Source organism: Episyrphus balteatus, chromosome 1 (genome assembly GCF_945859705.1).
Source record: "Episyrphus balteatus chromosome 1, idEpiBalt1.1, whole genome shotgun sequence".
Taxonomy (NCBI): Eukaryota; Metazoa; Arthropoda; class Insecta; order Diptera; family Syrphidae; genus Episyrphus; species Episyrphus balteatus.
The window spans coordinates 136063775-136077537 of NC_079134.1; positions in this window are offsets into that span (position 1 = coordinate 136063775).

Here is a 13763-nt window from a genome sequence, read left to right on the forward strand (position 1 = left end):
TTAAAAATTATATAACTTATAATATTAAAAAATTGTCCATAATAGTCAACTCGCCTGATCAATTACCGAACAATAGAAAAAAATGTATTAAAATGTTTGTATCAGAAAAGTACGTATACACCCCAGTGACCATTAAGTTTGCTCTTATTGCATCACTAATCAAATAAAGTTAAACAAATTTACTATTTTTGACTTTTCACTGACTGCAAAAAAAAATTATACAGGGTACTCCTACATTACTAAGAACTTTGAAAAACAAATTTTCGAAGTTGAAATTGAATTAAAATATAAATAAGAATTTTAATTTAACAAAACCGGGTTTTAAAGGTATACTCGCAATCTTGCTGTGAAATAATTAATTTCTTCTAATGAACATTTATCTTATAACTTAACCTTAGGTCTGTTATGAGCTAAAGTCCAGGAAGAATTGAATTCTTACTGAATTTTCTTTCATAAATTCCTTTCTATTTGTCACTTTACCCTGAAAAAAAAGCATTAAATTGTTATATCAAAACGTGCATTCTATATTTTCAATTGCATTAATTTTGCATTAAACATAATATAAATGTTAACAACTACATTTCATATACCAATTTCTCTCTTTTGTCATGAAAGTATGTCAATCAAAAACCTAAGAATATTCAGTTCTTCCCAACTAATACACAATGAAGAATTTCTGTATCCCGGAACACTTCCAAACCATTTAAATTCAACCTAATTCAAGTTTCACACATTATTTCCATTGTAAACAAAAATCTCATTTATGTACCGACTGTTGCATCCGTTCATTTGCTATGCACACTTACACGGCAATTACACTTCAAATAACTGCATCCCAAACAATGACAAACGGGATTCGTGCTACGTTTGCACCTGCACCTGTTACTATTGCACTCCGACCCCAAAGAAAAAAAAAACCAACACCATCATCAAGTTCCAAGTAAACAACAGTTGGTACTAAAGCATACAGCCAACAAAAAAAAAAAAACCATGCAATTTGCCAACTTTTGCTAACGAAGTGTAACACCTTTTTGCATAGTGAATTAGCGTGTATAATAATTCCACGGGTACTTAGCCGAATACACAAGCACACACAAGATGATTGCGAGGTGTGCCCCCGTTAAAAAGGTTTTAGTTAGTTGTTGGCGTAAAAGAGAGAACCCCCGCTGAAATCACCCACCTGACTGACGTTCAAAGAGCGCGCAGCGAGTAAATTTAGTGGATGCAATTTGCTGTTCCGCATCATACAATTCATTCGTCAAAAAATAGACAGACACACAAAAAAACATTGTGTCGGTATGCAACATTCATCAAAAATGGAGAGCAACACGAATTGACACTTTTAGCCTGCAGGGCTTTTGAATAGGTGGCCCGCATTAGTCTTTTAGAAGGGGACTTTATAATAGCTCACGCATGGCTACTCAGGTAATTGTTGTCCGTCTGTCTGTTTCGAGTGCCTTAATAAGGAGATCTCATTCAATTGTGCCACACATCCATTTCCGGCCTTTGAGAGGGACACACCCTTTTTGTGTAAGTAGTTGCTTTTGTCATATTTATGTGTCCTTTTACCATCATCTGGCCGATTTAAGTGGATAAACACAACAAATTACAGAGATGTATCTATTTGTGTGCATTCTAAGTCTAACCTCCTTGTATTTCCTAGTTTTGGTTTTTGTTTTTCAAAGGATTGTTTTATCTGTCATTGCATAATGCTTGAGTGTGTATTACAGGTTTTATATTTAGAAACAAAAATAATGAGTTTCTTTTAGAAAAAAAAAGAAGGCTGAAACGTTGAACTGGTTTTTTTTCTTCTGGATAAAAGACCTACAGTGCGTGTCACACTTTATACATGATATGTAAATGGATGGAAAATGTCACCATTAGCTAACGAGTCATAGATAAAGGCTATTTTTGTAGTTGATAGCAGCAAAGTATATCTTACTTGAAGTTTGTGTTTGTGACAGAGTGAAATAGTTTTCAATATGTTTAGAATTGTTGCATGATTATTTTATTTTGTATTCCATTTCTGATTTACCCTTTCCTAGTCACGCTAAAGTCTAAAGATGCTAATGTTAGGCAGGACAGAGTTCACAACCTATACATCCAGCTTTTAAGTGTTGAACTAACTCCGATATAGCCCATAAACTACAAACAAATTAAAACTTGGTCTGACTCATAACGCAGTGTTGCAAATGAACCTCATCTTGTTTAGGCAATAATTTGTTCAACATTTTACTTTCGGGTACTATTCCGTAATAAAAAAAAAACAAATTAAAATCCTTTCCAAATCTCTTTTTCATCTAAAAAAATAGTTCGAAATGGTTTTTTATAAGGCACAAACTCGCGTGCACAATACCTCATAACCATAAAGGCCATAAGCCATTTGAAATTAAAAAAGGGTCAACAAAGATATAATTCGTCTTAATTATTACTCAAGTATAGAACAATTTATATTGCGAAATAAGATTTGTAAAAAAAAATATTACACATACGCCACAGTGAACCTTTAAAGGAAATTTTAAAAATAAATAACCGTGTGTAAGATTGGCTATAATCATACACGTAGTTTTCAAAGCCTTCCAGTACCTTATAGTCTAAGAGATGGCTGCAAGTTTTCGGACTCACTCGGGAAATGGAATTTTTTTTCATGAAATTGTTGGATGGGGGTGGGATAAGCAAATGCCAAATTGGCAGAAACCAGACTGGATGGAATAAGTGTGGGTGGGCGGTAAAACTTGCATTTTTTTTTGGAAAAAAAACTTTCTCGGAAATGGGTAAAAAGTGGTGAAGGTGGTTGAAGAAGGTGTTAAAGTGACAGTTCCAAAATGGCAGAAAGCTAAGTGGATGGAAAAGGGGTAGCAGAAGGGCGCAAAGTGGTAAATTTTTTTTTGAAATTTACTGACTCGGAAATGGCTGCCATTTTGCAAGCGTGTTCCTGATGGTATGTAGTTTCTAAATTCAAAATGGCAGAAAGCAGACTGGATGGGTTATATTTTTTTTTCAATTTTTTACTTCGGAGAGTGCCAAAAAAAACTTTTATTTTAAAAAAATATTTAAAAACAACGGCAACACCTACAATCTTGTATTATAACTTTTTTTTAAGCCAAAACCCTATTATTTAATTATCTTTTCAAATAATGTCGTTTTCGTGAAAAGTTTTTGAAAAACAAATTTTTAAACTCAAAATTTTAACTTTTTTTTAATTTTTTTTTTTTACTTTAATTTTTTCTTTAATTTTACACGATCAAGCTTTGTTTTTGGTAATTTAATTTAATTATCTAGCTAATTTTCAACCAATTGTTGAAAACAAGATGCTAAAATGTCGTACAGTTTTTGAAATAATTAATTTTTAAACTCAAAATTTTTAACTTTTTTTAAATTTTTTTTCTTATTTTAATTTAATTTTTTATTTTACGATTTCAAAACACTGCTTTTTGTAACTAAAATCAATTTTGTAATCAATTTTAAATCAACTACTGAAAACCAGAAGCTAAAATGTCGTACAGTTTTTGAAATAATTAATTTTTAAACTCAAAATTTTTAACTTTTTTAAAATTTTTTTTCTTATTTTAATTTTATTTTTTATTTTACGATTTCAAAACACTGCTTTTTGTAACTAAAATCAATTTCGTAATCAATTTTAAATCAACTACTGAAAACCAGATTCTAAAATAAAGTACAGTTTTTAAAATAATCAATTTTTTTAATTTTTTCCCATTTTAATTTTATTTTTAATTTTACGATAAATCAAACACTGCTTTTCGTAATTTAATTCAATTTCCTAATCAATAAAGTCGTTATTCATTAAATTAAATGTTTCCTGTAAAAATTCTCCTTATTATAAAAAAAATTTTAAATATTGAACAAAAGATAATAAGTTTTGAAAAAACATCTAACAAAAAACGGTCTTGCCCCAACATTTGGGTAAGACCGCCCTATCAAATTTTGTTGCTAGAAAGATCGTTTCTTTTGTTTTTATTGCAGTCTATTTGCAATAATAACACAATTATTCTATATTTTCATTAGTTCTCACTCCAGCACAAGCTGTACCATTTGGTACACATTTTGCACTTAACCCAACAATATTTTGGATGGGATCTAGAAAACAGTTGCAAATAGAAGGTACAAATACAGTCTGCAAAGTCCTCTTCCTGAGAATCATTACTTACATTTTTAGCAGTCGCTTAGCTTTTTGGAAGATTTAACGGTGTACAACTTTACTAACTTTCAATTTCGCCCATGGGCGGTTTTGCCCCATTCATATCATATCTGATGTTCTGGATTATTATTTTTGTATTTATCTTTATGACTCTTTCTTTCGCAGAGAATACTTTTGAATATTCACTTTCTATTATAAAAAAGGAAAACTTAAAAATTTAATTTTTTCAGTGTTAAAAATACAACTGGCTTTTCACATGAACGATAATAATTTGATAAAAAATCACAAAATTTACCGTAACTCTTCGGCGTGTCAAGTGAACTTGCTAAAACTTACAGAGGTGATCTATCACACTAAAAGGCACCTATATTATATTGCAAGTGTTGCCAATTTTACTTTTTTTATAGAACATAGTACAAAAACGGTCTTACCCCCACTTCTCCTATATATTATTCTATTTTTAATAAATCAATTAATATTAAAATACTTCATAAACAAAATAATAATTAAAAAAAAAAAACATTATTGCATACTTGTAATATTATAATATGTATATGTTATAATATGTAATATATAATTTTTGCGTACTTTTATAGGAATTGTTCTAGTTCCAATTTTGGGTTTTTAGTTTTAAAAAATGTTTAAAAATAGTATGCATCTACTAATGAGGTAAACTTGTATGGTTTATTTAAGAAAAAAGAACAAACTTTATTAAAAACATAACTTGAATGGCGAATGAGCAGAAAAATGTCACTTTAAAATAATTTGAAACTTAAAAATCGTCCAGTATAAAATTAGCTTTTTGTGACTTTTTGTGAACAATTTTGCCTTACGCCGACGATATGGTTTTCAGTAATTGATTTAAAATTGATTACAAAATTGAATTTAATTACCAAAAGCGATGCTTGATATCGTATAATTAGAAAAAAACAATAAAGTTAAAAAAAAAAATTTTTTTAATTAAAATTTTAAGTTTAAAAATTATGTTTTTCAAAAACTGTATGTTATTTTAACATCTGGTTTTCGGTAATTGATTTAAAATTGATTACGAAATTGATTTTAATTACCAAAAGCAGTAATTGAAATCGTAAAATAAAATATAAAATTAAAAAAGGAAAAAAAATTAAAAAAAAGGAAAAAAAATTTAGTTTAAAATTGATTATTTCAAAAACTATACGACATTTTAGCTTCTAGTTTTCAGTAGTTGATTTAAAATTGATTACGAAATTGATTTTAGTTACCAAAAGCAGTGTTTTGAAATCGTAAAATAAAAAATAAAATTAAAATAAGAAAAAAAATTTTAAAAAAGTTAAAAATTTTGAGTTTAAAAATTAATTATTTCAAAAACTGTACGACATTTTAGCTTCTGGTTTTCAGTAGTTGGTTTAAAATTGATTACGAAATTGATTTTAGTTACAAAAAGCAGTGTTTTGAAATCGTAAAATAAAAAATAAAATTAAAATAAGAAAAAAAATTTTAAAAAAGTTAAAAATTTTGAGTTTAAAAATTAATTATTTCAAAAACTGTACGACATTTTAGCATCTTGTTTTCAACAATTGGTTGAAAATTAGCTAGATAATTAAATTAAATTACCAAAAACAAAGCTTGATCATGTAAAATTAAAGAAAAAATTAAAGTAAAAAAAAAAAATTAAAAAAAAGTTAAAATTTTGAGTTTAAAAATTTGTTTTTCAAAAACTTTTCACGAAAACGACATTATTTGAAAAGATAATTAAATAATAGGGTTTTAGCTTAAAAAAAAGTTATAATACAAGATTGTAGGTGTTGCCGTTGTTTTTAAATATTTTTTTAAAATAAAAGTTTTTTTTTGGCACTCTCCGAAGTAAAAAATTGAAAAAAAATATAACCCACCCAGTCTGCTTTCTGCCATTTTGAATTTAGAAACTACATACCATCAGGAACACGCTTGCAAAATGGCAGCCATTTCCGAGTCAGTAAATTTCAAAAAAAAAATTTACCACTTTGCGCCCTTCTGCTACCCCTTTTCCATCCACTTAGCTTTCTGCCATTTTGGAACTGTCACTTTAACACCTTCTTCAACCACCTTCACCACTTTTTACCCATTTCCGAGAAAGTTTTTTTTCCAAAAAAAAATGCAAGTTTTACCGCCCACCCACGCTTATTCCATCCAGTCTGCTTTCTGCCAATTTGGCATTTGCTTATCCCACCCCCATCCAACAATTTCATGAAAAAAAATTCCATTTCCCGAGTGAGTCCGAAAACTTGCATCCATCTCTCCGTCTATTAGTTAAAAGTCCAGATAACAGAGGTCAAAAGTTGATTTTTTTAGTAGAATTTGAGTTATGCAAGAACTTAGGATAAATATTATATAAAATGGGGAAAAAAACAGATTAGAACGTACCAGATGGCCGAAAATGTGGTGGGGAGGGAAAAAAACGGGATGGGTACAAGAAAATCGAAAATATTTATAAATATAAAATTTGTAAATAAGAAAACCATCTGCAACTTTAGCTTCGACAATTTCTTAAAATATCCTCAACAATATTGAGAAAAATAGTATTTTTACTTTCTCTATAGGGCAAGTATTGGTTTCGTGTAGAACAAAAATCCGAGGTTTTAATCAAAACCAACATTACGATGATGGGGAAGATCAAAAAATTGCTTTTCGTTTTGTCGTCCATCGGTCTGTGCGTCCATCTGTACATCGAGCTATAGCCTAAACGGATGGATGAGTTAGCTTGAAACTTGGTACAGATGATTTTTGCGTAACTGCCTAGACCCATTTTTTAATTTTTTTAATATCTAGTTTAGTTTTATCGATTTTAATATAACTGCATTTTTATTTTTTCTCAAAAAATTCGGAAAACGGAAATATGGCATTGTCTTTTTTTGCAAAAATTGACATATATTTTTAAGGTTCGTATATTTCATCAAAACATAAGTAAATTTCATTCAAAATTTCAAAGTTATTGAAAAAATAAAATTTTTAAATTAATTTTTTTAAACCTAGGTAAGATTTATCAATGTTACATGAAATCTTACGTTTTTTGAGTAATTAAAGTGTAAATTTGAATAAACAGGCCAAAATTGTAAACAAAGATAAAACATTTTTTTTCGAATTCAAGCTTTTTTCATTTTTTGAATTTTACGAGAACATGTTCTATAGCATACTTATGTAATGCCCACCGACTTTTTGAAAAAAAGCTGATTTTTTGACACGTGAATTTTCGATTGAAAATTAGGGTGTTTTTGTTGGTATTAAGTCAAATTAAGGTAAACAAATTAATATTTTAAATCAAATAAATTACAGTGTATTTGGGACATAATAAGGTATGTTTTCACCAAATTTCGTAGAAAAATTTTTATTTTTGAAAAAGATAAAAATAAAAAACCAAAAACTCGGTTTTTTGAATTTTTCACATAAATTTTGAGGTTATGTGAAAAAATTGTTGACACAAAAGTTGTAGATATTTTTATTACCTACAACTTTGCCATACAACTTTTTTCTATAGGATTTGTAGTTTTGTCGGAAATCGAGATATACCATTTTTTACAATTAAAAACTCAACCCACCCACTTCCCGAACTCGGCTCGCCCGTAATTTATTTTTACTTTAATTTTCATCATATTCACCTCCTTTTCCAATGGGTTTCATTCTACTATGATTTTTTTGTACTTTTTAATATTTTTGAAGGCATCGGCGCTGGTCTAAAAAGAATTTTGACCCCGGCAGAATTTTGACCCCAACCCACATTTACATTTAAAAAAATTTTAAAACGTTAAAAAAAAAATAGGTATGACAATCAAAATAAATACATAGGTAGTTGAAAAACATATTAAAACTAAATTTCAATTTTTTTGATAAACCCGAAAATAAGTGTTTTTTGAAAATTTTTCTTAGTATTAATTTTACGGTTACTAAAATGTTTTTTTTTTTTTAATCAAAATTTCATTGAAATCGGTTGAATCATTAACGAGTAAGTTAAAATGAAGAAAACGGTTCTATGACAGGTTCCTCTCATAATTGTACAAACAATAACTATTTTTACTTTAAAAGCAGGTCCTGCAAAAGTTCACACAAAAATTTTATGTAAGTTTAAAGTATTTTTTTTTTACTAAAAAAAAATTAATTTCGCCTGCTGGTTGGTAATCGAAACTAGAGATAATGCCAAAAAACTACACTCAGAGATTTTTAAAGCTTCCAAAAACATTTTTTTATAAGTACATTTAAATGCAGCTCTATAGGAATGTAAAACACGGTTTTAACGTTTAATAGCTATCTAGTAATTAGTAGTTTTGTTTCCTTTTCTTATTAACGACCTCCAAAACTTTGGGCTGAGTGATCCAATGTTTATAATTCTTTTTGTATTGGAAAGCTGGTGCCTGCAGTGTGGTCCAATTTCAATTTCGTTTAGTTCTGGCCATTTAAACTATTAGAAAATACATAAAACCCAGTTTTGATCCAAGGAAGTCGGTTTTGTTTTTTGATAAAAATGATTATTTGGATTAAAAATTAAATAAAAGTCAAGAGTATTAAAAAAATTTTAATGTTCAGACAATATCTAAATGTACCAAAATACAACATCTCTTTGTTAAGTTTTAACCCCCAACTCACACTTTAATTTTATTTATTATAATACTGGCTAAACTATTTCTACAAAAAGGATTCTTCTTCAAACATTTAAATACTTACTATTCCAAACTTCACCATATAACACAAAGAACTTATCACACTATTATTTGCACTTAAAAATCCTAACGAACCGATAAAATTCAATTAAGACTGTGCGAGGCAACTCCACTTGAATTATAAATCTCATAATCCATTCCAAACACGTATTTCCAAAAATCACAGCGCTATAAACGCATCACAATCTCCCTCCTACAACCAGCCAACCAAAGTCCCATAGCACAAACAGTGCCAAAAACGTATATAAAACTTTGCGTCTAAGGCGATTAAAACTTTTGCCATTTGAGCTATAGTCTATAGAGTATAGTCTCAAATTTCAAGGATAATCTTATTCGATGGTATACCTATACTATTATTGCCTTAGCCACCACAAAAAGGACCTATACCACACCCTTTTTGAATGAAGACGAAGAAAATCATTGCATTGGCAATAATGCTTCAAAAAGAACGGATACACCCTCGCCGGAACATGATCCCAAAAATAATTCACATCTTGCATTGTTCTCGAGCTACCGTAACTTTTTTTTTTGCCTTTCAAGATTGTATTCATTCAAAAACCTTACTTTTGATTCGGTTATCCTAGTAAAGGTTTACTTACCTTACGGTCACACGAATGTGGTCGTGCAAATCATACAAATTGAGGAAATACAAAAAAAAAAAAAACTCACCCGAGCTCGAGTCCTTTATGGCCAAAAGCAAAAGATTTACTTGTTCCGTCTGTGATTCCATTGAGGATAAAGCCTCTGTGGTCGTTGTTACTTTTTTTTTTTTCGTTTCGTTTCGTTTCTATTTTCAGATCCATCTATTATTTTGGTCGTTGTGCTATCCTGAAAAGGACATTGAATGAGTGTTTTATGTTTTTTTTTGTTCTGTTTGTATATCTAAAAATGGCATCTATATGATGCGGGTGGGTGCTCCTTGATGTAGTCGAGTAGAGAGAGAAAGACGAGAAAGACTTTCGCCTGCTCTCAAGGCAGAGGCATTGAACTTGACATCCCTTGGAATTATAATGGAGTGTAATGTCCTCAAGAGAGAGAGAGAGCCAGAGCATAGTGATGCAGAGGTAGTGAGTGGTGTGCAGGAAACAGCAACAGGAATTCAAAACTCAGACAAAGGATGCTACTGATATCCTTGTTCTGACGATTTGGAATACAAATTCGTTCGCACTACCTCCACAGTTCTCAACCTTATCACGTCGACAGTCTCCTTCGTCATCCTCCGTTGCTTTTCGTCTCTGGAATAAAGACCGTGTCCCGGTGTCGTGCTTCCAAGCAGCCACAGCTTGTTTTTGCTCTTTACTTTAGATCACTTTACTTTTCTTTTGGGTCTGAGTTTCTGCAACGACGACATTCTGTCTGGTAAGTTTGGTTAAAAAAGAGAGGAAAAAAAATGAACCGAGTGTAATAATGAATAGAGGGAGCCTTCTATCTTCGTGACATTCGAAAACGAGAGACAAACACACAGACAGACAAAAACAGACTTATCTTTAGACCAAAAAAAAAAAAAAGACAAAGGTAGTTGTCCTTGAAAAACGCTCTCCATTCAATGTAAAGTGGCCATTTTTTTCCTGATGACAGTAATTTTCTTTGATTGGCGTGCTCCATCTTCTTTTGTATTATATTTTGTTATATAGATTAGATATAGTCCTTTTTTTTGTCGGTCGGGGAAGGATATGATGCTTTTTTTTTGTCTTTTGAAAGATATCTTTCCTACTTGATGTAGGTATACCTAGAATATAACAATGAAGTTATCCCTAAAGTATACTTGAAGGTCCAGTTATATTGTCCAATCTTTTTGCATTCAGCTGGTAAGTGTCATTTGAAAGTTAATACAAAGTTGGGATAATGATGATTTTATGAAAATACCAAATTGGACAAGATTCGTAGGGGTTTCTTTTACGATTAGTAATATTGGAGAGAATAAAATGGAAGCAAGATATTCATTTAATTGAGCTCAATTTGATATAGATTCTTGGGAACGACAAATGTATAGAATCCATCATAAGAGTTTTGCTTCTCAAATAAAAATCAGACGAAAAATTTTTTAAGATTTCGTATCTCAATCTTATATTTTTTGAAAACATGGTGACAAGGCGACCGTAAAGCCGACAAGGCGACATTGCGGCATGGCGACATGGCGATAAGATGACTTGGCGACGTGGCGACATGGCCATGACATGGATTTTAATGTTCTTATTTCAAATCTGAAGTCGAAAAAAATCTATGACGTCACGTTTTCGAGACATTAGTAGTTCAAAATTATCTATTTTATCTACGAAACATGGCGTCATAGATTTTTTTCGACTTCAGATTCAAATTAAGAACATTAAAATCTATTAGAAAAATTTATATTTCGGTTCACAGGAAAAATAAATTCTCAGTTTGAAACTTTTCATTATATCATTTTTTCTAATATTTATTAAAAAAAACATAGTTGGCAACCATATAACCGCAATATTTTTAATTTTCTTATGAAACATCAATAGAAGAGATCTCAAAATTGTGCTAACTAAAAAAACAATCCATGAAATAGCGTAAAAGGGGTCTTAAGGTGTGTCTTACTTTGTTTGGCATTTTTTGGACTTTGTTTTTAAAATTTTTGATTTTTTTTTTAAAGGATATGAATTTATAAATCCTTAATTTAAGATCTGACACCTTTTTGTCATGAATTTAGCCCAATTTGTAGCTTATATACTGTTTTGAAAATGAAAAATCTATTTTAACGCCCATTCTTTCCGCCATTATGGAGCCGCCATTTTGATTAAAAAAAAGTTGGCAGTTTTTTCTTATTCTCCATACTACACTAGTTTACAAAATTTTTGGACACCAAGTGCCGTTATACTTTTCGTATAGATTTGAGACCAGAAAACTCGAAAATCTTATCTAAAAAAATATTTATTTATAGGTTTTCGAGATATGATTTTTCAAAGTTTTTTATCGTTGTTTTTTCCAGCCTACTTAGTATTCGGGCTATATCTTGAGTAATAAACGACTACTCTGAACGGAAAAGCCGCCTGGAAGCTGAGTAAATAAGCAACAAACACTAGAACTCCAGATGTTTAAGTGCAATGTATTAAAACATTTAAAAAAAATCGAGTTTTTAAAGAAAAAAGAAAAAACTTTATTACTGAAAGAAAAAATCAAAATCATTAGAATCCTCATAAATTTAAGTTTTGTATGTATAGTACACTTTCTTGCAAAGATAAAAAGATAATTTTCTTCAAAATCTATGGATAAGTTATAAAGATATGACCATTTTTGTAACGATCAATATTTTCGACTTTTTCTGTTACTTTTTGAGTTTTTGTCTATAACTTGAAAAGCAAGCCAAATTTGAAAATTTTATATTTCATAGATAATTAAATTACCTATCGATGTGTATCCTTTTAAAAAATTTAAAATTGAAACATTGTAAAAAACTGTACAAAAAAAAGAAAAAAAACGAAATTTTTGATATTTTTACTTAATGGTCTATTTTTATCATTTGAGCATTTATAGATATTGAAAATTTAAAGGAAAAAAGATACTTCATCTTTCAACATAATGGTCACAAAAATTGAATACGGCTAAAATTGGATAATATATGGACTTTCAAAATCTACTGTTTTTGGTCTTTTTGAACCATTTTTCTTTTCTGTTCAGATTAGTCGTTTATTACTCAAGATATAGCCCGAATACTAAGTAGGCTGGAAAAAACAACGACAAAAAACTTTGAAAAATCATATCTCGAAAACCTATCCATCGTAATATTTTTTAAAGTGATTTCCGAGTCCCCTGAGGTCAAAGTACGTAAGAAATAAAATGCACGACTGGGGTCGCACGTACTTGCTCTTGTAGTTCATAGTATCGTTATCTTAAATAGCTATTGGAAATTTAAGATTTTGTTTAGTGTCGAGAAAAAAAATTAAAAAAAAAAAATTGCAAGTTAAAAAAATTAAAATTAAAATTTTTTTTCAAAAACTTAAAAAAAAATGTTTTCAAAAACTTTTTTAATTTTTTTTTTTGTTTTTGACACTTCAAAATTATGTCTGCAAACTTTGAATAAAATTAACTTATGCTTTCATGAAATATATGAACTTAAAAAATATGTCAATTTTTGAAAAACGGCAACGCCATATTTCCGTGCTCCGCATTTTTTGAGAAAAACTAAAAACGCAGGTTTGTTAGAATCAATAAGTCTATTACGTATACCAAATTTAATCAAAATCGTTAGAGCCGTTTTCGAGAAAATTGCAATACCTCGTAAACGTTATATGGGAGATATGCGTTAAAAAGGAAATATTAAAAAAATAAAAAAAACGGGTATAGGGAATAACGTCAAAATCATCTGTACCAAGTTTCAAGCAAATCCATCCATTTGTTTAGGCCCTAGCTCGATGTACAGATGGACGCACAGACGCACATACGCACAGACGCACAGACGCACAGACCGACGGACGGCATGGCGAAAACCACTTTTTTTATCTTCTACATCATCGTAATGTTGGTTTTGATTAAAACCTCAATTTTTTTTTTTCTACACGAAACCAATACTTGCCCTATAGAGCAAGTAAAAAATAGTGGGATTGAGTGTCCATTTTGGCTGTAAACCAGTGCTATTATCATTCAGTGTACCAAATTTCATAACTTTTCGTCCAGAAATGGCCGTGCAAACTAATTTTGACGCCAAAAACGACCAATGGCAACACTGTGAGACATGGCGACCAGGTTACATGTCGCGACATTGTGATATGGGGATATGGCGACAAGGTGACATGACACAAGGTTACATGGAAATAAGGCGACATGGCGACAAAAATTCAAGGCCTAGGGGAAGCTACCCCTTGCCAAAAAATAAAATTTAAAAATCTTCTCCAAATTAATTAATCGCGAAAGAAAGATCCCTTAAATCGATATTCATAAGAGAAAACTAACAATTTCTTGTTTTTTTTTTT